Consider the following 21,864-nt stretch of genomic DNA (forward strand, 5'->3'; position numbering starts at 1 on the left):
CCAGCCTTGTAGTTTGTAGGCTTCTGGAAGCAGTATTGGAGTGTGATATAGGATACCTGGGCTCAGATTGCTTCTGTGCTTGCCTGAGCATGGGAACGTGAACTTGGACTGTCTGTGAAAACTGTGACCATTCAAGTGCTGGCAAATTGCTGTTTGGTGAATTTAGTTCTTTAGATGCTGTTAAAAATCCCCTAACTGCTGTCCCCCAACTCCCTCTCACCCCAACGCAACACAAACCCTAAAGCCAAACCGAGTACAAAAATGGTAATTTTGGCTGTAGAGAAAGGGGTTTCTTGACCTGAAACAAATGTTTTCATCTTGTATAACATTTAGGATCAATTCAGTTTGGGAACTCACGTAAATACTTCCAGTTTTTCATCCACTGAGTCACGATGTTGATTATACATACGTGGGGCTTTTGTGCTGCGTTAAAGGCAAGCATTTTATGGGAGGCTTTAGGTGAACTTATGGCCTCTAAGAACTGTGGACAATACTGGAGTCTACCTGATCTCTCTCCCCAGCAGAGGCTATGAGTAATTTATTCACAGTAAGAAGACACAGGGTAGATAAGTGCCTGTCTTGACTGCCTGTCTCTCTTGGGTCTGCCTGTCAGGAGATGTTGGCTGAGGTTTGGAAGAAGAGGCTCTTCTTTTGTCTTTGTGCACAGGAGAGCATGGGATAGCCCTGTATGGAGCTGACAGTTTAGATGTGAATGGCCCTTATGAATGGCAGCTGTGCATCCATCAGGTTCCCTGGGTAAAAGTAGGAAAGTGGGAGAAAACACTTGAACTTGGCAGTTGGAGGGGAGCTGAGCTTTATTCTTCAATGAGTGTTTAAACTGCTGCCAGAAAACCCTTCCCCTTCTCTGGTGGCCTTGCATACCTGGAGAAAAAGTTGCTAATGGTTTCATATGACTCCAGACTCCCTTGTCTGTCTAGAAAGTTGATGTGTTGTTTCAAAGCTAATAAAACAAAGAAGTCTCTTTAATGTGTTGCTGGATAAATTATATTTGTATTTCATATTTCTCTCCAGATCTGGATATAGCCATTTTCCAGACTAAGTTTGATCAGATGATGAGTTCTAGAGCACATTGTTTTCCTTGCTGGATCTCATAATGTTACCAGCGTCCTGTTACACGTACAGAGCTGGCAGGACCTCTGCCTAGTTTTCCATACACGTTTCTTGTTCAGCTCCTAAGGCTGGCCAGGAAAGCACTAGTTGGTACAGTCAGCTGATTCCCATGCCTCCTTACCTCAGTCCACTTCCAGCAGCTCTGCAGCAGGCAGGAAACTTTAACTGTGTATAGCCTTCCTGTCAGGGGGCCACTGAGGGGGATGCCAAAGGTATTTTCTCTGCTTTCCATGTGAACATGGGGTCCCTTACTGAATTCCATGGCACTCTCCATGAAATTGCTGAATTACAGATCTGATAAAACAGACTTCCATCTGTTAATCCGTGTGGAGAAGCCAGATGATGTCCTGGGTACTGTAACATATGGAAACACTCACAAAATCAGGCTTCCTGATATTTGTGGAGAACATACCAAAACCTGCTTTTTTGATGTTTGTGCTCAGCTTTGCCATCCCAGATGCAGTTCTTATCTAACCCACACTGTTTTACTGAAACACATTAAGTGGAATCTTCATAAAAGCTTTCCCAGTGATCGGCCTTGCTGAATTCACCCATGGTACATATGGTAGATGTTAATGCAACTCCCATTAAGAGTTTTCCAGTTAACATGTATTTTCATTGTGTTTATCTCCATGTATTTGGAGACAGATTTAAAAGTCTAAAGTGAAATGAGCTTAGTAGGCTTTGAAAAAGGGTTAAACATTTATAAGTGTTACAAGATAACATAGAGTTATGTTATAAAGGATTAAAAACATAAAAGATATAAATCCCTGTGCCTCAGGGGATAATTGATGGAGTTTAAAGAGTAATTTCCCTGATGGATAAATTAGTCTAATTGCCCCCATAGGGACTCCCTCCTTAAACATCTGATGCTGGTGTCAGTCAATACTATGCTTGATTGACCTTCAAGCTAATTCAGGATGGCAAATATCATATCATAGTAACAGTGTTGTGGTGTATATTGTGTTCCTTCCTGACAACATAAAAAATAGGTGCTGTTTAGCAGCAGTAGGTTACAGTGATGCATTTTATCTTATGCTTATATGATGTATCACAGTAGGTCATAAATAGTAAATGTAATTGCTGGTACTATGTAATGGCTCTTGGATTTGCACTACACAAGAAAAGAATACCTCTCGCTTAAACAGTGAAATGAGGGAACTTTTTTTCAGGCTAAAACTTCCTATTTTTTACTTCCAGGTAGTAGGGTTCTTAGTCCAAACTATCCAAGCAGACCATTAAAAAGAGAAACCAAGCCTAGACAGTATTTTGTCAGATAAACAATGTTTTGTTGCCTAGATTCAGCAGTGGTGTAAAAGCTGGCAGTAGGCAACTCACCCTAGTAAAAGCGTAGCTGGAGAGAAATGAGCACAAACATAGCTGAGAGCTGCTCAATGAGAGATCACAACATTCTTTTTGCTCTGAGGGCGCGACTCAAGAATAATTTGGAATTACATTCCCAAAACAGATTAATTATCAAAATATAAACACTATACTGGAATTAAGATACTTATGGACTGGTCCTGGCCATTGGCTGACCCATAGCGGTGTATGGTGACAAGAAACTCCTCTGTGGCCCTGCTGAGTGGATACCAAATGGGGCACATAGGACAATATTACGATGTTGGGAGATGTAGCCCCATCCAGGTGGTGAAAGAAGCTTGAAGCCAAAGGGGATGAGCAACGGACATCTGGGGAGAGGTGAGGAGCTTGGCTGAAGGATGAAAGAGCCCTGCAGACAGGGCTATCTCAGAACAGAATCATGAGTAGTAGAGACTTTTTACTATAACTCATGACAAAATGTGTAAGTGGCTTTTGTGTCCTGTTCAGTATTCATGGTTTGTTTCATTTCATATTTACATAGTAATGTTTGCTTTTGCATTTGCTTAGTAAAAGGCTGTCTTACGGGAATTTTCTAGATGAGTGACTCTTTTTTTTCAATTAACAGACTGCACAACAGATTTGTACATCTGGGTTTTAGATGAAAATATTGTGATCTAACAATCTGTGAAAGTTCTTCTCAAGTGTTTTACATGGAGGCCAGGGAAGTGATCAAAGACAGACAACATGGCTGCATTAAGGGAAAATCCTGCCTGATGAACCTAGTGGCCTTCTGTGACAGAGTGACTACATCAGTTTACATGGAACAACCTGTGGATGCCACCTATCTGGACTTCTCAAGGCCTTTAACATGGTCCCCAACAACATCCTACTTGCCAAGGTGGAGAGAGATGGCTTTGATAAAAAAAGACACAGACTCATAACTGGAAATATAGAAGACTGATGTCTGACCCCTCCTACCCGAGAGCTTGAAAAATGTTTTCCCTCCTAAAACTGATTTATTTTTATGAGAAATAATGAGAGAGTTGTGATCAAGCAGGAACATTAAAATATACACAGCACACAATTCCCACCATGAACTCTCTTCCTGAGAAGATAGAAAGGATTGGTTTTTCCTAGTTCTTTCTGCTATTGGATTTCAGCCTCCTTCTTATTTTCAGAAACCATAGGAAAATGGCTTTTGCCCAGCTTCACACTCTCCATGGCAGGGGTTCAGCCAATAAAGGCAGAGAGTAAGTCTCACAGTACAAACAGAGTAAAAGACAACTCTGGATAGTTCAGAGGAGGAGGGGAAAACAGACTGAACCAAATATAGCAAGTTTAAAGGCAGACTGACCCCTAACCAGAATGTATTTTGAATATTACTTAGGGTGAATCTAAGCAATTCACACAGAGGAAGAAAAAAGCATCATGTGAGTGGCTTATGCTCTCTCTACATACACACACTCAGGAAAAGCATTAATGTGAACAGGATTTCACTACTCTTCTAAGCTGTCTTTAGAAAACCTTTCATAATGTCAAAAAAGAAAAAAGAAAAGGCACAAAACTGCAGGCCTGTCAGACATCTATGAAGCCAGACTCAGCCCAGTACAACACAACTTTGATGGTTTTAAGCACTTCACTGAATTAAGGCAGAAGAAAGCATTCAAGAAGCTTTGAGCTTTACTCTGATACTTTTAAATGTTGTGCTTAAACTGTCTGGACACATCTGAAAAATCAGATCCCTGTTCGCACTTCAAATATTATAAATGGCCAGGAAAACACAAATAAAACAAATTAAATGCCATAGCTAATGTATTTAGTCACTTCTTGCAAATTAAATGAAAGAACACATTTAGTGCATGAACTTGTACATGAAAGTCATCTCTGTAATAAAACTTTTTTCTTCCTGAGCTGGACCCAGCTGCTTTTCATACATCTATAACAAATTCTGTGCCAAATTAACTGCTTATATATTTTTCTAAACAAGCCCCACTTTACTTTTTCCAATCAGTCCAGACAGATGGCAAGTAAAGAAAACACTTTATTGTCAATCTGGTGGAGACCGTCACTGAAGAACTTTTGCCAAGAAAAAACAGACTAAACACGAATGAGGCCAAATAGAGAAGCTTGTTTTACAGGCTGGAGGTACTAGATTTCTCTGGACTTAGAGAAATTCAGTAGTGGCTTTAAAGTGCTTGCAAAGAAAGGTTTTTCCCCTTTCCTGCAGCATGTAGCAGCAGTATTCTAATGGGGGTAGTAGTGTTCAGGCCACAGCAGCAATAATGGGCAGTGCATTGCTAAAAAGAGTGGCAAGGAAATGTTTCTTTTAACTCTTTTTTTTTTCTTGGTGTATACAACTTTCAGCACTCCTTGTAAAGAGTATATTTCTTACTACAAAATGAGCTTTGTGGAATTTGCCTATGATATTACAAAATATGTTGCTCTGATTGAAAGTTCTCCCATGTCATTTACTGAATACTGTCTGGATTAACACCACATTGGTATGTACATATCAGCTCCATTCTGATGTCTCATGAAGCTGCTTTTGTGAATGTAGCTAATAACACCAAGAAAAAGGACAGGAGATCAGGGAAGATCCAAAGTAACAATTGTTTGACAAGGTGCTAGATTTTGCCTACTAGACATTATCAAAGTTTGCATTATCTGGCAGGCCTTGGCCCTGAGAGGCAACTCTCCACATACAGCAGGTTCATTGCTTATCCCTTGCTAAGACCTGACCAGACACAGTAATCATTGAAGCACAATTAGTCTAAATGTAGCATATGTATCTGTTATTGCCTCAGGAGATTTCAGCTGGGCTTGTTAGAGGCATCCAGACTTCATCACCAGCAGAAAGATCAGTTAAGCAAGAAGTATAGTGTGTACAATACAGTTTGTAAATCAGCGAGTCACACTGACTGTGGAGAGCTCAATCACAAGAACGCTGTCGTCAGTTATCCAACCCACCACACTGCCTCAGACTTGGAACTTTTTGTGGAAAATAGCTTTTCTTAAGACATTCAAACACTTTTTATTGGTAAGTCAGAGATCCTCTTTCCTGCAAAGGGAGAAGGCTGCTGGACAATTAGCAAGGTAGGATTGTATTGGGTCAGAAAGGCCCAAAGACAAACCAGGTTTCTGATGTTGCATTTTCCACAGCTTTCATTCTTTTTCACATTTCAATTTGCAATTCTCTTTCCTCACCCTGTCCTTTTTGATAATTATTTGTAAGTATTTTCCAGTGCTATGCAGCCATTACATGCTTGGCATCCAGGATCCATTACCATCCAGGCTCCACAATCCATCCATCCAGGATGAATCACTGGGTTCCATTTCCTTTTCTGTACATCTTAAGCAGTGGTCCAGATTTTCAGGGAGGTCCCCAGTGTTGGACAGAAAACATCTGGACATCCAAACAGCTGTGTAAGAAGCACTGCTGAGATTGTGGCAATGTTTGGTAGAAGAGTAGCTCTTTGGAAATATCTTGCCCTAATAATACTGAAAATCACTTTTAAATCTAAACATCTATGAGCAGACTGAATTATTTGCCCAGACTAGCTCATTATAAACTGCTGTTGGTTTGCTTTACATCCCCACAAGAGTATTTAGTCTATCAGGGTATTCACCACATACTGTAATTTGATGCCAAAGTAGATACAAGTCTGAAGAAAAGGATCTAAAGATACAGATATAGATAAATAATCAGGGATCAGTTTAAAGATATATCCAGAAGGCAAAGCTTCAAAAGATGCTGTTAACTAGATTGCTCTGTGGTAAAGACAGTAAGTAAACAGATTATCTCTAATAAGCTTATCCTGTATTAAACTACTAATGAGTCGATGCCATGATAAGACAGTTCTCAAAGGCCATGAATTATAGACATGTGATGATAGCAAGGGAGTAGAACAAGCTTTCGCTTCTCCCATAGTGCTACTCAGTTGTTCCCTGCACATGCTCTAACTGCCAGGGAACAACAATGTGTAGGTTGGAGCACCAGGTAGGTCACTGGTAAAAGCTGATCAAATGAAGCACTGGAAAATCATTAGGACAAGACAAGAAACTCAAAGTCTCAAAGCCATCTGTAGAGTTTTCAGCACTTTCACAGAAGCACGGAAAGAGCATACATACTCAGTGAAGACTTTACCTGAGAGCTTCTAATTTTCATAATTATAGAATCATAGAATGGTCTGGGTTGGAAGGGACCTGCAAAGGTCATCTAGTTCAACTTCCTCTGAAGTAAGAGCTCACACCATTTCTGGGGCTATCAAGCGTTCAGCTCAGAGGAAGGTCCCTCAATATGCTGCATTTTAATTCTGAACATGGGAAGTACCATCAAATTTGTTTCTGTGACTGCAATAACAGTCATCGCTGACACAACATCATTTGCTGCAAGCTGTAAGGAAGTCATGCCATCCCTCCCAGCACATGCCAATGCATACATGATTTATGAAAAGGTAGGGAGCAAAGAAATTCTCAAACCAGTGAAAAACACGTGAAATAATCAGAAAGATGTCTAGCTAATTAAAAAAAAATTCAAATGCTAAAAAAGCAGCAGATGGGCACTATAAAGAGAGAAGACTGCTGAAGAGAAGGATTTGGGAAAGCTAAGGCAGTTACCCACTGAGGAGTAAATTCTTGAGTCATGTTACAAACCAGCATGGCCTACCAAATCTAAGCAGGAATTCACCAGTTAGCAGAGAAAACATAACAGTTCTGAGGATATCTGGCTGTAATGGGGTGTCTTGGAAGGCAGAAGCACAAGGTTCAAGCTGTGGGCTCAGACGATGGCACCAGGTCTCCAGCCAGTTTTCAGGGTATCTTTTCCACTCTAATGATGGCTGAGAGACTGGATGTCACGCAGAGTGATGAAGAACAGCTTAGTGTTTCCCCAAGTTTTCACTATATATTTTTCCACCCTCCAGAAAAGGTGTGTTTGCTGAACACTAACCATGTAACCTTGTTGTCGTGGATAATGTGTTAATTACACAGTTCCACAATTAGCAGCTTCAAGTTAAAAATAAACACAAAAGTTCACAGGTTTGCAGGCTGTCAGGAGAAAAATCCACAAAGTGTTTCTTGCTGTTTATTTAATCTGCTTGTGAAGTTGCTGTGGAAAGAGGAAAATAATGATGCATAGAAAAAAATCCTCCTGAGAATGCAGTCATTGATTAAAAAAATGTTAATTAAGAATGCATGCCTTCAGAATGATATCTAATTTGGCATACGGGGGAAAAAAAGCATCTAAGAGAGAATTAAAGGCAAGTCCCATGATAAAGATGCTTTGGTTTGGATTAAACTGCTAAAAGCCTCACACTTTAAACACTGTAGAAAAAAAACTCTATTCCCTACATGTACCAGAGGGAGCATTAGCATTATAGGGAAAAACTCTACACAATGTGATAGCTTATAATTGCAGACAGTGGAAATAAAAAGTTTAATAATACTTCTCATATTTTTGCCTTTCAGAGTTTTCTCCTTTCTGGCTAAATACTTAAACTGCAGTATAACAAATCTTTACTCTGCAAGCTTCACTGTCTAGCAAGTTGTTGAAGGAAATCTTGATGTCAAAATGAACAAAACCAAAACCCTACACATCTAAGAGCACAACACAGACCCTCAGGAATTGAAATTCCACAACTGGTAGGTCAGACCTAATGGTTCCCCTCATACTCTTTACCTTGAGCACACAGAGCATGACCTGAACCCTTTCCCATATAACAGGAAGGTATCAGTAAGGACTATTAAGATCTGTGAGCTGGCTGTTTACCCACAGAAGGTAAGGCAAGGAAGGGTGAACATGCTAAAGCATATAGGAAGCAGTCAGGCTTGTGAATGGAAATCAAGCATCCTTAATAGGCAGATAAGTACCACAAGCTGAAGCTGTTTGGACAGAATTCCACTGCTCTCCCAAATCTTGCATTACCACAGCACTGTAACACACCACACACCACATCATGCTGACAATCCACACACATTGCACAAGCGAAAAAGGAAATGGCTGATGCAGAAAACGTTCCAAGGGCTTCATATTTGTGGGATTTCTCTTTCACATTAGGCAATTCCTTTATTTCAGTAATTCACAAAGAGGTTACACATGCTTCTGAAAGGGCAGACTCAGCCAAAACTAAACAGTCCACTGAGCATCTTTATTTAACATCACAGACATAAAACCATTCCCAGCCATGCCAGCATATGCTCAGGATCAAGTAGAAATGTGCCCCAGATTTTGTTCTGGTTCCTGAAAAGCGAGCAGCATAGCCACAGAACAGGGCTGGCCAAGGACACTACGCAGTGTATGGGTTCCACGTACTTCTTCAACAGGGGTTTCTACGGAAGTCCTACCAGCAACTCTGCCTGGTCTCTCACAGTGATTCATCACCATGATGGCCCAGGAAGCCAGAATGGTGTAAGCTTAACTGGGACCTTCAAAGAAGCCTAACGAGCACTGGCACAATGATCTCATTAACCTTCATGTATTGGCTAAACTCTTTTAGACCCTTCCAAAAATCACCTACATGAACTTCCCACTTAAAGCACAGGTAAACATTGCCTGCTGACCATTAACTACTGCCCAGATAACAACTACTGCTTATGCTAAACTCCTTTTGAGGGTATCAGGGTCCTCTGGGGAACGCAACCAAATAGAGATGCTAATATTGTTTATAAAGCCTAGGTGCAGCCAAACCAAACCCTCTGAATCCAAATAAACCTAAACTTTGACCTCAGAAATAAAGAATAAAAATCATTTTTTTATGCCCAGATCTAGAGCCTTCCTTTAATGACCTGAGCCCATATCTGATCCAGTTGTCTTTTTTTTTTTTTTACTGCCAGCAGATTCCTGCTGTAGAAGGGCCCCTTGTGAGAAGAAAGGTTCCACAATTTAGGCAAGTCTGCGTCTTTGCAGATTTGTTTTCTCATACTCATGCAGTGACTCAGCAGGTCTGCAGATAGGTATAAAAATTTCTCAGAATGCTATTTAAGGAAGTGAGAAGAAAACTGTTAAGATAAAGAGCACTTTTAACTGACGTGCATACACAAAAAGCATCGTCAGACCAAGAGAACATAGCTGAAATGCTCTTTAATTAAACTTACCGGGAGGAAGGAACATGGAAAGTTCCAAAATCCATATGCCAAATTAGAGGTGTTTTGTGGCTGACTCTCATAATCACCTACATTATTCTGCAATATTTTAGATGTATACAGGAAATGTCAGCGTAAGCTCAGCCAGTGTAAAATCCATCAGTACTGCCACAACACTAAGGATTTTCTGGGCATCCAAACTAAAAATACCTGACTCCTTTTTTTTTTCAGAATGCCATTTTCCCTTCTTTCTCAATGAGAACTACAAAACGCAGGCCTAAGTTTCCAGATTCAAGTGCTAATGAGCATTGTGTATTAAAAAAAACTTCACTTTGAACATATGACAACAGCAGGGAGGAAGAGACTTCACACTCAGAAAACCCCCAAAAATGTCAGACTTTCCAAAACTATCAGACATGAAACACATCAGCAAGGAAGACAAGAAGTTTACAGTGCAAAATCCAGACCCTTTCTCATTTTTCCTCAGATAAGGCATCCAGATCTCTAAAGAATATTTTACAATGCCATTTGTGCTCTGATTACTCTTAATGCTCCTCATCACACATCTTACCTCCTATCTGTTGCTATACTACAACTGTTGGTTACAATATTCCCTGAACACCTTAGCACTGGATACTTTCAAGTAAGTAATTATTTCTCCATGGTTTAAATATATACAAAGAAAACAGTCTTGTTAACTCTGCATTAGTTCTTTTTCTTTAATTCATTCAGACATCTAAGAATAGCACATGGGATAAACAGATTCAAATGTATGCAAATGTATCTATACATATTTACACAAACACAGCTGAGGTTGAGTAGATGTGATCCAGCAGAATGGAAAGGAAATAAAACACAGCCGCCAGCTTCCCCTGCAGTGATCACTCCCAATAGCACAGGAAAACATTAACCAGTGCCATCTTCTCCAAATTGTGAGCATTGCTTCTGGTGACAGACTCTGAAAAATATCCTTTTCCAGTGCCAGAACACCTGCTGCACTGGTATCAATATTGAGTTCGCCTCTTACTGCCTCACTTCTTTGACCCATCTCACTCTATCTCACAGAGCTCACTGCTGAAGAGTATGTGGCCATGTGGGTGCTAGGTCCAGGAAGAGGCAACAGCAGCCCCAGAGTGCTGCTGATTGTACCTACCTCCACAGCCCCAAGGTGGTTGCTCTGAGGCTGATGAACAGCTTGGAAAAATGTTTTGGCTCCTTGGAGTCAAAGTCTCTCACGAGTCTACAAACAAAGGAGAATACAAGGATTGTTTGGAACTTTATGCTATTTATGAATTATTTGCTGTGTTTGTTCATTGTCAGTGTTAAGCATTAAGTTCACTCTTTTGATTGTCTCCCTACATCCAGGGGGACAAGGGACTACATCAGCCAGGAGCACAACAGAAATCACAAAGACTTGATCGTGGCTTGAATGACATCCACTCACATAGGAAGATCCAATTCAGAAATTTCTCTGATACTTAGTGCAGGACCCCAATACTCTCACTCCTCTGTGAAAATCCCACATGCATCTGCCACAGCCTTGTTTGCCAGCACTCCTCACATCAGCAGCAGCTTTGTTTTGCTTGCTTTTGTGTCTCCTTTCTTTAATGCTGCTTTTGAGATGGGCCATCATGGGAATCCCTTCTTTACCACTCTTATTATGCTTCTAAAGTCATTCTGGAGTCAAAACAATTCAGACATTGCCAATTTTTTGCATTTCTAAATTGATTACCTAAACAGCAAATGAAAATCATTACCTCTAACTTCTCTGTGGAGTCTGCCGCAGAGCACAGCTCATCTCAGACCCAAATGAGAGAAAATCTTCTCAAGTGATTGTTCCATGACCATTGAGACTCAGGTACCAATAAGCAAAATATAGGAAATGCCAAACCAATTGCTGCTTAATACTTTTTAAATGAAAACCCGTGATTAAAGAGAAGATACATATTTGCATCTCTGTTCTCACCATTCACTTGCCTACTTTCTCCCAAACCTCAGTAAATTTGTCACAAGCAGAAACAGCAGTGACATTAATTCTATGAACATGAGCACACTGAGTCACCAAACAGGAGTGCTAAACCCCCTTGTTGTTTAGAATCAAACAAAAGAGAAGGAGCCAAAGGGGTTGCTGATCCAATGGCATACCAGCAACACATCTTCTGTTAGGAATAAACAAAACTCCTAATATTCAACAAGGATCTTAAAGAGCAAAAGAAGTGACTGTTTACATAATACTTAGCCATGCTGAGAGGTAGAAGCATGAGGATGCCATTCCCCTTCTCCCAGCAACAGATCCCTGTCTTTCCACCCTTCAGCCACCAAACCCACAGATCTCTGCTGCTGGGTCTCATCACATTCAGAAAAGTCATGGGGCAGATGGTCCTTGCAGATGAAAGAAAGCCACTGTCAAAAGCCATGTGTACCTACAGGACAATGAAGGACTGGCCCTAAGCTGTCTGTCCACAATGCCAGGACTGGCAGAAATAGCTAAGTTTTATTTTCTGGGATAATCTAACTTTACAAGATCACGTTTTGTGTTGCAAAATGGCTTCAGACATGGCAGACCATGCAAAGAAGCCAACCAGCTTCTACCTACCCTCAAAACATCTTCTAGCAGCCAAACTCAGTGGCAAAGAGAAGTTGCTTCTTCACTGGTTTTGAGGGAAGGAGGACAGGGTATTATTTTCACACCGCATATAAACATTCCCTGAACAAAGTGGGAAGCTTTGGAGTCACATTTTGTTCCTGATAAATTCAGAAGGCAGCAGAGCATCTGAGTGACTAGCTCAGGAAGCCTGTTTTCCAGAGATACAACTAAAGGGTGTTGAAAGAGCACATCAGGAGGAATTTCTAGATACTTTGGACTTCTGGGTTCTTCCATTTGATCCAAAGCCTGTGGCAGGCAATGTGAAGACTGTCCTTGACCCCCAGAACATTTACACTGGACTCTTCCTGATGAGTGTGAACAAGGATTGGGGAACCCAGATTTAAACATTCCTACTTTTCAAAGTCTGGCACTGTATCTTGCCCTTAATTCATTTTTCTTTGCTTACAGAGCCAGTGTGAAAACCTTATGGCATGTCTACACTATAGAATGCAGCAGTCCCTGCACCAGCTGGTGTGAGTACCCAGCATAGCACCACGCTGAGCCATTAGCAGGGGTCCTGGGAGTGGTACAGATGTATTAGCATGGCATTACACCCAGGCTCATGAGCTCAGGCTGGCTTTGCATTATATGCTTTGATCCCAAGCTAGCTCCTTTGCAGCTCTGTACAGCCCCAGACTGCAGAGAGTGAACTTGCCTCTGTACTGCTGAATGTTATCTGCTCCATATATCACAGTCCTGCTCCTGTGGACTCACTGCTATTTCAATGACATTTGTTTGAATTCTAGCACTCCAGCATGCAAAAACGTCTGCTCTTACACTGAAACTTGTTTACCTATCCACACACTGAAATCTACAGATAAACAGAGCACCTGCATCCCACCACAGCTCCTGTTCTGTACAGAATACATCACATGTTTATGCTGTGCCTGAAATACAGAGTTATGCATTCATCCCAGCAACCATCAGACAGTTCTTGTGCCCTTAGATTTGTGTGGAGAGGGAAGAATTCTGCATTTTTGCTTCATCACCCAGGTCAAAATGCTGTTTCTTAAACCAAAATGTGTATATTCTCTCTCTGCTGGCAGAAGCTCATCTCTTGAATAGCAGGGAGTTGATCATTGCAACAGAAAATTGTCACTGGCAAGACAGGCTGACTGACATCCACTGCAATTAACAAAAAGATTGCAATTGTTACGCATTTCTGCCTCGTTGCCAGCAGTGGTTATTAGGGGGACATGCACATACAGGCACATAACTCTATTTGTTACTTAGCAGTTATACCATCCCACCACACTTCAGAGATGTCTTTCTTCCTGCCTACCTATTCCAAACAACCAAACATATGTCTTTAATCTGCCGGAAAGGATAAGTATCTTAAGAGGGGTCTGTGCACATCAATAGCTAAGCAAAGGTCCTGACACAGCAGAAAGCATTTGCCCACACCTAAGACAAAGTCTAAGTGCTGAAACGGAACACCCAGAACAGAAAACACTGAATGGAGCTAACTTGTAATTACCGACAGGAGTAACATCCTTTCCTCATCAATCCTCAGGCATGCTTACATTCAGCTATAAAGGGTTAGACAATTCTGGAGGGATAGTCTTTCGGGGGTGGGGGTGGGGGGAGTGGGGGGTGTTTAATGCTTTGAAGCCAAATCATGCTTTCCTTTCCCATGGGTGCACAAGACAAAGAGGAGGCCAGATGGAGCCTTCTTCCCCTCCCCAGCACACCTAGGCAGGGGCCAGCTTCAGCACAGGGGAGTGTATGGGGCACTGGCAGCCCAGCTGGAAGCCCTGGGGAGAGCTCCCAGCCAAGTGGGGGGGCTTCTGGAAGCTCTCCCCTCCCCACAGGCAGGAATGGCAGCAGAACTAATGTTCCCCCTATCGTATGGCTATGTGCCAGGGCACCTCCACCCCTGCTGCAATGCTTAAACACATTCAAGGTCTGCAATTCAGCCCTCTGAAGCACTGACATAGCTCCTCATTGCAGGCAGCCATTATCTGGCTAATTATCCAGAGACAGTCCTGCCTCTGTGCACAAACACCAAGTCACAGCAGAGCCCAGGGGTGTGCCAAAGCAGAATGATATGCCTGAGCCCCCGAAGCTGCCTGCCATGCTACCCAATGATGGGTTCCCAGCAGGTCACTTCAGAAGGTGCAGCCAGCAGCTGAAAGGACTTCAAAGGCCTATGCTGTGAGAGAGACAAGCACTTGCAAGGGAAACACAGGAGACAAGCTTCCAAGGCTGCAAAACATCTCCCTGGAGCCCTCATAAAGCCAAAAGGGCTTCATTCCAATCTGCAATGCAGCTGCACAAGTGGCAGCATGCTGCAGGGCTGACAGAAGAAAGAGTGGCTCGGCACAAGCTGGTGCAACACCCCACCACAATGTGACCTCAAAGGTGCACTGTGAAGTTCACTGGTTTCCAGCGTTAGCCTTGCACCCATGGTCACGGTGGAGCACATAGGAGGGAGCTTTCACTAAAGGGGACAACACCAGGTAACAAGGTCAAATCATATTGGTGAGAAGCCCACCCTGAAGCACAGAAACAAGGACTGCCCTTGGCAGGAGCACACAACACAGAACAGGAACAGCAGCAGCCATTAAAGCAATATCACATGGCACTGTAAGGAGATCCATCTGCTCCCCAGGCACAGCCAGCTAGCCCCAGTGCACACCACAGTGAGGTCTGGAAGCTGAGGAGGACTTTAGGACTGCCAGGAGCAGTGTAAAAATGTGATGAACACTCAGTGTGAGACAGCTTTCTTACACCAGCTGGCTGCAGCTTTACTGGGCAGCAGGGAGAAACCAAAATATGGAGAAAAACGAAGCCTGGGAAGGGCTGCAGTATTTTATGTCACTGATTATACTTCCTCATTTTGTTTTGTTTTCATGGCACATAATGAGAGGCTACATTAAGCCAAAAGGAGAATCTCAGAGTCAGTACTGACTGTAAGAGAATGAAGATGCTGTGTCACTCTGCCCTCATTTGAGCACTGATTTCACTAACCACCTTATGCTCAGCACAGCAAAGTGCTGAGACCAAGTTACTTGATGCAGAAGAGGCTACAGCTACTCTCCTGATTCTTTCCTTTTTATTTCCTAATACCTACTCACCTTTAGAAAAAGTTTATCATCTGTGTAGCCTTTACGCTCAGCCACAGACATTAAGGACCAGAGCCAAGCACAGGCTCTCTGGTGTGTCACCATGCAACACCACATTAAGTACATTTCCAGCCCTAACCCCTGCTAAATATGAGCAAATCCCACTGCTCTCAGCCAGACTCCCTGGTGCTCTGCACCTTCACCTGGTTCTGTGCTCACTGATTGGGGTCTGGCAGAGTCAGCCAATCCACTGGCATTTCTGAAGTCTTCCCCTGGCCAGTGGCTAGCCAAGTCCCATGAAAGGAGCTGCTGACGTGCAGCTGACAGAGGAGGAAGAAATCTCAGAAACACAGCATGTTGTGGAGAAAGCTTCTACCCACTCTATCAAATGCCACTTTCAAATGCCAAACCAAGAGAATGTGTGACTGTTAAGAGGGATCTGTGGAAGGAGACACGTAAGAGGATAAAATACTGCCTACTCAGCATTCACTGAGAAGGGCTTTGTGCATTGCTATGATTGTTTGTAAAAATTCGGAATAAATCTATTTTCTCACTGCTGGCAGCATCACCTCCATTTCCTGTCCCCTTCCCAAAGACCCTTAGCAGCAAAGGTATTTCACAGGCAAGTATTTCTGTTTCAGAAGTCAGACCTCATCTTATTTTAGAACCTAGCATCTATGCCAAGACTTCACACTGTGCTGAATGCATTACAACATCTACCAAAAGTGCAAAATGCATTTTCAGAATGGCCAGGCAATACGCTGAATAGTTGTGGGTTCTGAACACTTGCCAGTTTTAGTCAGAGGTGGTTTTTTTTCCTCCCTGTGTAACTTACAGCCACACTGAAAAAAATACATATAAAGTGTTCTTGCACTCTACTATATCAAAGCAAGTAGACTTGCAAATGCTTTTATCCACTGGAGCACACCACATCCAGAACTACCCCTGTATTTCCTGTACCCATAATGTGTTGATATTCCTTTTCAACATGAAATGCCATATAAATAAAATAACTTAGTTTCAAACATCAGAATCTAGAATACAAAAATCTGGCTATTTGGGGAATAGGATGCTGTGACAACCAAGGTAAAAGATACTAATTTTTTAGTAATTTTAACACCAGGATAAGTTAGTGTCCCGTCCCCCTCCCCCCAAAAAAAAAAAAAATCACAAAATTTAGCCTGAAAGGAGTCAGAATATTAAGGACCTTGGTAGCTAGAATTACCTGTGCGGACTGGTTTGCAGACAGCAATGCAAGCACCAGCCAGACAGAGGGTTCAGGATCAGATCCAGATCTCATGAGAAATCAGGATCAGAACCTTCCACAAATCACAGTCCAATCCTGATTAAGTTCGAAAATAGGTTGGGTTGGGTTTTTTTTCCCATTACATTTTAGTTATGAGTACTTCTAGTGAAAAAGAGCAGAGAGAAAAGCCAGCAAACCAGCAGGAAGCTTTTGTGAGACTGAAGCAGGATCATGGTTCTCCCTAAGGAGAGAAAAATAGCTGCAGATGAGTCGAGTAAGGGAGAAATCTAGACAAAAGCAGAAGGCAGCCTACAAGATTTTTAAAAGCCCAGCAGGAAGTACTACTGGAACCCTGAGTTCATTAAGCAGATCAAAGATGACAGATCAGAGGGTGTGAACCAGAGCTGGTTGGTCATTTTCTGACAAAGTTGGTTTTCAAAAAAAAAAAAAAAAGTCAATTAGTTGAAACCAAAGCTTCGGGGAGGAACACACACACTAACTTTATCTGGAACATTTCCTTGGGTATAAGATGGAATTTCTGAACAGCCAAGAACAGCCAACAACCCCATCACCAGGCCAGTGCCCTGGAATAGCATTCAAATCCCAGCACCAAAGGTGAGGAAATCCCAATGCTAGCAGTGACCCTTGACATGAGGTTTACCTGAGTTCACAGAGCAGCTTTTGTGGGTACCCCAGCCTGGATGAGCTTCATACAGGTGAGCCTGTGCCCAGACTAATGAACACTGCTGCTCTGCTGATGTACCTGGATCATGTGCACAAAGCCAACTCACACTAACCCTACCTGGTATCTCTGCATGGACTCCTGCTAGCAGAAACTACCTTGGGTGTGAGTGGACCTCAAGGAGCATTCTCATGGGTGGGACACATGAGTAGAAAATTCCATACACCTGGATATCACTAACTGTTTTGCTTAAATTTCACCGCTTCACTTTAAGAATGTTACTAAAATGCAAATTAGAGTCATATATTCTCTTATCCATACAAAATTCATTACAGTTCAAGTAAACAAAAGTTAAGAAGCTGAAGAAAACATTCTCTTATGACCAAAACAAGAAAACCAAGATGGGAATTTACTTCATTTCCTTATTCAACATTTTGTTCAAAGCTATACTTCCTGTGAAACCGTTGTGAACACTCCATTCTCCAGTGGAAAGATGTTCCATCTGAGCTCTACAAGTCAGAATGCAGTTGATGAGTACCACTGATATATTTTTACCTTTTTTTTTTTCTCTTTCTGTGTTTTCCAGTTTCTATTTTATCTTTCCTTCAAAATTTCTAGAGCACACTATTAACAAGCCTTATGAAGTTCCTCTAAACAGGAGACAAAGCTCAGGGCAAAGATGAGATTGCATCAGTTCCAAAATCAGAACCAAAACCAATTCCTAGGTGCCTTCAAGAAAGACTCAGTATGTGTAGAGAGGAAAAAGACCTGCAGATTTTTGCCTTTTCATACTGGCTGGCTCCCATTATTCTTCGACAGGTAAAGCTCCTAAGGACTCACATGTCCTAAGCTGATCCCAGCTCTTGGAGCAAGAATTGCATTAGCCACTTCCTTATGTCTTGAAACTAGTTCAGCTACTAAATCTGATAACAGTATTTTTGGTAATTCCTGCAATTTAGCACACCAGTTATTTACAGCATAATTTATTGCTTGACCATTAGTCATCTCATGGTAAAATAAGGTTTAAAACAAACCTTTAACAAACATGACCAGATTCACCAAAAGCGAAAGCAGATAAGAAGTCCTATTGCAAAACTGCTGCAGAAAAAAAAAAAAGAGGGGGGGGGGGTTGTGGGGCAGGAAATCAATGGTGTAATTTTGATGAAAATAAAATTCAGATGGAATGAGATAATGTGCAAATCATCTGGTGAAAAACACATCTCCAAATATGATTTAAGAGCCATTTACAGTGCCATGGTTACACATTTAATTTCCAAAGCCATGAAACGTTCCATTATTGTAATAGCTTTGATTGGCTGTGATTCTGCCAGCAAAACTACTACAGTATTGTTAGAGTGATAAATTATGCTGCAGGAAAGGGCTATTATATAAGAATGACTTTTTCAGATATTTATAGAGAGTTTTTATTTATTTATCTTAAGAGTTTATAATGAGAGAGACTGGATGGAAAACAAAGAAAGTGAAAAGATTTGGGCTAATCAATATAATACTCTAAATTAGCCTAAGTTTTTCATATTTTAAATTGTTTCAGGGCTTCAGAAAAACACAGAAGTAATCTTCAGCTTTTACCAGGGTTTTTATGATGTGTGTTTTCCCCTGTCTCTTATGACTATTCACTAATTCCTTTCTTCTTTCCTTTCAGCCTCCTCTCTCCTGTCCCTACTTTCCAGCCACCTGATAGTTTGGAAATTAAAACAATATTTTCCTGTTATCTTTCTTTTTCTTTTCTTTTTATTTTTTTTCTTTTTTTCCTTCTTTTCAATATTATTCAGATGGGACAATAATTGCCTAGAAACAAACGATAAAACACTTACCTAGCTGGCTACCCATCCAGGTACACAGACAAACATGACATAAATGTGTGTATCTGAGTCAAAACTAATGACAAAGGTCAGGAAACACCAAACAATCCCACCATAATAAACCCCAGAAAGAACACCCAATAAATGTAATACTCCATATGAAGTGCAATCAAGATTTAATGCAGAGACTCATTTTCATTTAAATTTCACAAGTGTTGTGGGAAATACTTTCATCATCACTCCTGAAACCTGAGAGCAAAACCACCACTCTGTGTGAGGAAGCTCAAGTGTAAAATTGTAAAATAAATCTTCTTTAGTCCTTTGGGGGTAAACAAAATCAGCAGACAAAAGCAGCAGTAGCAAAAATAAAGCTACAAGCACAATCAGCAGCAAAGCTGGAAGACAACAAACAGGAAGGCGCATAGTTGCAAACAATATTCTGGTAAAATGAAATATTCTTTTCTTTTAGAATACGATTAAAAATGTTCAGAATTAGAACCCACTAGTGAATAAATTAATCGACATGTGACAAGCCCAGAGAACAGGCTTCACTCTTGAGCTCTTTATCAATCTGTTTCTGTTGGTATTTTCTGCTCACCAAGAACGTGCCTGTTTTTGATATCTAAAGGGAGACTGGGAACTGGCCAGTCCATGCTGGCAGAGTGCCAGAAGTTGGGCACTAACCCAGCAACTGTCAGTGCTCTTCCTGCAAAGGCTAGGAAAACACAAAAGAAGAACATCCTCACAGCTCCTACTGTTTTCTCCAGGTTGCCAAGCATGTTTTAAGACACAGCTGAGCATAAGAAGCACAGTACACTTGATGAAAGTCATAACCTTGCTCTATAAACCTGTTTCTGAACAAGTTTCCTTCTGAAACTTTCCTGTTGTGTGGTGGCAGGTTAAGATGGCAACTGGTAAAAGATGTTGCCAGACAGACAATTCAGAAGGTCTTTGCCATGAGCCAGGACCCTGTCCCTCAGTGACTGATCATCAGAAGCTGTCAGAGTACACCTAGCACAGCTCTGGAGGTCACAGTCCTGGAGAAGCACCCAACTTGCTAGGTTGAGTCCATCTGTTGTTGCCTCCTCCATTTCATAGCTGTTTGGAGCCTGGGCAGACAGCTTTCAGTGCCTCTTAAAAGACAGTGTAGGTAAAACCACAGTAATGATCAGATTTATAATGCCATCACCCTGTCTCTAGTCAGAGCACACAGCATGTGTGTCAAGTCCAAGGAACAGCTCTCTCATTAGACATTTTCAGGCACATCCTAGGCCACTGGCACATGACTTTATGGGTCTCACTGGCCATTCTGCACAGCTAGACTCTTGGCAACCAAGCCCTTGCCTTCACAAGTGATGGGTGTGAAAACTGTCCCATTAATAGCTCTGCATGCATACCCCTAGCTACTTTACTAATGATATACACCGTTGTTTCATTCCACAAAGGGCTTGAATTAATAGCCTGCTTCCCACCTCTATCTTGCAGTCATAACCTACTTGGCTGAAGTAGATACTTCAGCTCCTCATTGAATATCTCATGCTATTACTGCACACATTGCTGACTCAACATTCCTCCCAATGCCATGCTCAGTATGGCAATATTGTGGGACCTCGGAGGATGATGGTATTCTGCACCAGAGGTTTTGAGAGCCAGTTTGTAGAAGATGATTCAGAATATGAGTAATTCCAAAAAAGCCTCTAGATTCATTCCCATCTGCCCTACTCCCACACCACACTCAATGTGTTTCTTCCCCCTCACTAATAACAGCACTTGCCTCCTACATGCTATCAACACCTGACTGTCTTTTCTCACCGCTAAACACTAAGCTCTTACAATGCATTCCAAGCACAATTTTGTCTGACACTTTTTTTTTAGCTATTTCTTTTTTTTCCCTGTTAGAGCTGCTTCATTTATAGGAGCAAATAAGCTTGAATGTCTCCTGCCACATCTGCTGTCACCCCATTATTCAGTATACGAGGCCAACACCTGCTAAAGGTCGCACTTCACAGACAGGGATTGCCTTTTACCAGACATACTGAACCTGGTGATGAACCCATGACCAGACAGGTGCTTCTCCATCCATCCCTTCTGCAACTATTTGATATGATGTGGCAAGCAAAAAGCTGGGAACTAAATCCTCTTGTGGGCAAATCTACACACTTCCAACCTTGCAAACAAAACCCACAGATGTCAGGCAGTGCTTTCTACTCCACCTTGAAATACTTACTTATCCTTCCCTTACACTTTAGTCTCTCTAGTCCTTCTAGCCACCTTATACTCCAATAGACCAGTCTTACATGGAAAATAATAATAAAAAAAAGGTAGAGAGAACAAAGTTAACACTTTTCTTGACCATGCTTGCTGCAGGACACAGCTCTGCACCCAGATGTAGAGAACACTTCCTTTCTCAACCAACATTGTCATGGTGATTGTGCCTCCTGGGAAACCATGAAGGAACAAACCTATCAAGCCAGGAGACTTTAATGCTGGTTTAGAACCATAAAGAATCAGAAAGTTCTGCCAATATTAAGTTTTTTACAATAAAATAAAATTTAAAATAATTTTAAAAAATCAAGTCAAATCTAGCCAGCAACACTTCCACACAGGCTCTTTTATTTTTAAAGAGTTCACTTTTCCCCACTAAATGATTAAGCTCAGGGAGGAAAAGTCAGGAAAGATAGAGAAGCTAGGTTTGAAAAATTTCTGCATATGGAATCAAGTTTCACAAAGGCTGACTAACGCCGTCATGCTAGAAAAATTGAGAGAGAAATGTGGGCCAGCATGAACTCTAACCTTAATATTACTGCAACTTTATCCACATATTTTACCATGGTTTCCTAAAGAAACGAGGCTCATGCAGTCACATA

Source organism: Indicator indicator, chromosome 13 (assembly GCF_027791375.1).
Source record: "Indicator indicator isolate 239-I01 chromosome 13, UM_Iind_1.1, whole genome shotgun sequence".
Lineage (NCBI taxonomy): Eukaryota > Metazoa > Chordata > Aves > Piciformes > Indicatoridae > Indicator > Indicator indicator.